We start from the raw sequence: 2,389 nt of genomic DNA, 5'->3' as shown, positions 1-2,389 counted from the left end.
CCGCTGCTCCTCTGTTCCTCCATTGGTCTGCCTGTCCGCCCTCCAACGACAACTCCACCTTCTACCAGCCTAGGCCTCTACAAACAGGAACCTCAGACCTTCCACCAACTCTAACAGTGATCCAAGTTTGAATTTGAAAATAAACTGTTAAACTTTGACCTTATCTCTGTGTGTTTCTGCATGTGGGCAAAAAGTCCCATCATGACACAACCAGTAAAGGTCTGGAGACTTTTAAATTACGAGATTGTTAATGATCTGTTACTTTAAACAGAATTTAACGATGAAATAAAATGAGGTATTTATGCATTCATGTTATACACTGAATTTTTAAATACATTTTTTTTTTTTTTATTGCCAAACATTGTATCCTGTGCTATCTCCGAGGAGTTGACACGTGTATGACTGTATTCCTGTATATCCATCAGTAGTTAAAGGACAAGGGTCAGCAATTGCAAATTCTGTCCTGTAAAAAAATGACAGCGTAATTGTCGCTGTATGATCTGAAGCCTCATTTGGAGCTTTTAAACAGGCTTTTGAAAAACTTTAATTTGCTGCTGTAATATTACAGATTTTTTTGGAATAAACAGTTACCAGATGTTCATAATAAAAAAAAAAAGTAACAGAAATACAATTATAGAGCATTCACTATTATAAGAAAGCCCACAGTGTTTCTCAGTAAATACATTATTGTATGAGTTAAGTTCTGTTCCGTTTGTCTCTTTCCTCTTAAGTATGAAATGTCCCATGCTCCTGAGTGCACCATAGCTATCTGACGCTTGTGAATGCTTCACACTGGTCTGTGAACGCTGTGCTGTGTATTAACAGCAACTTTTAAACAGAACGTGCAAGAGGAGAAATGGGCTTGTGCACGCACTAAGAAAAACACTGTGGTTAATTATGCACATCAATATGCTAACATAAAAATATACAGAATTCATGCTCTTTTCAGAACTAGATTTTTGCCTTATGGGGTAAAGAGAAAATTACTTCTTTGCAAGTCATCTAAGAATCTTCAGTGAAATTTAATAGGCGTTCCCACTGCCCACAATGGCAGCCCACTGCTTTCCAAGGGGATGGTCAAATGCAGAGAGTTAATTTCTCCATTGTGGTACAGTAAAGGGATTGTTATGTTCTGTTATTGCACCAAAAGGACAGTAGGGGGAGCTCTGTACATGGAGATGTGATACTGCTGTATGTGAGGGAGGAGGAGAAGGAGACGGAGAATAAAAAGAAAGGACTGAAGCTGAACCAGACTGAGGCTACTTAATTTCGATTACTTTAATATAGCAACACAACACAACAGGGATTTACATAAATATTATAGTTCCAAATTAACTATTTAGATTGCCAGAAAAGTTTGGGTCAGTAAGCAAACTATTTATTTCACAAACTAAACATTTATTGTTCCAATGAAATATTTTTCGTTTTCAAACTAAATATATTGAGTTTGGAGATAAATACTTAGTTCACAAAATAAATATTTAATTTGTGAACTAAATATTTAGCTTGCTGACCAAATATTTAACTGGCAATCTAAATATGTATTTGGGAACTTAAGTAATTATAAATGTATGAAATAGTCGTGAAAATAGGACTTGGAAAACTATCCCCTTTTTATATAAAAAAATATTGCTCTTAATTTTTGACAGTGGAGCTTATATTTTTGAATGAATTCATAATTATCAGATTTGTGTGTGTATTTTCATTTTGTGTTTATAATTTTATTGTATTTAAATTTGAACAGACGTTCAGACAAGAACCTGAAGTAAATGCTCTCCATATTTAACAGCGTAATAAGGGAGTTGTACTTTTTCTAGTTGACCACACGATGGCGATCTTGGTCTTTATTGCCCATCTGATGGATTACCACCGCCAAATTAATTCCACTCATTTTACTTTCGTTTCAGCACAAGCTGTCTGAAATAAGACGGAACGTTGCAAACAATGGCTAACAAAACAGAGGCCTCCAACTCAGGTTAGTAACATTTTAATAAAGAAATTTGCTTTTCTTCTTTAACGATTATAGATCAGTTTGAGGTTCATCTCTTTAAAAATGAGGCAGTTTCACTGGAAACGTTTAGACCTCATTTGAAACTGGGAGGTTTGTGTCGACTGTGTTTTGAGTATTATTCAAAACACAACACAAAGGGAGTCTTGTCTGTTGTCTCAGGAAAAACAACAGAGCACTATGATTGTGAACACTTCACAGTAATTAAGTCTTATTTCCCTTTACAGGACAAAGCCAGAGCAACAATCATCCACAGTTGAGGATTGTGTTAATAGGAGGAAGAGAATTAAATGGAATGCGCAGTGGTAAAAGTTCAGCTGGAAACATCATCCTGGGTCAAAATGTTTTTAACACCAGCATAAGAACAGCTCAGAGTGAAGC

The sequence above is a fragment of the Cyprinodon variegatus genome, unplaced genomic scaffold (assembly GCF_000732505.1).
Source record: "Cyprinodon variegatus isolate N-32 unplaced genomic scaffold, C_variegatus-1.0 Scaffold327, whole genome shotgun sequence".
Lineage (NCBI taxonomy): Eukaryota > Metazoa > Chordata > Actinopteri > Cyprinodontiformes > Cyprinodontidae > Cyprinodon > Cyprinodon variegatus.
Note: the sequence above shows the minus strand (reverse complement) of the source record.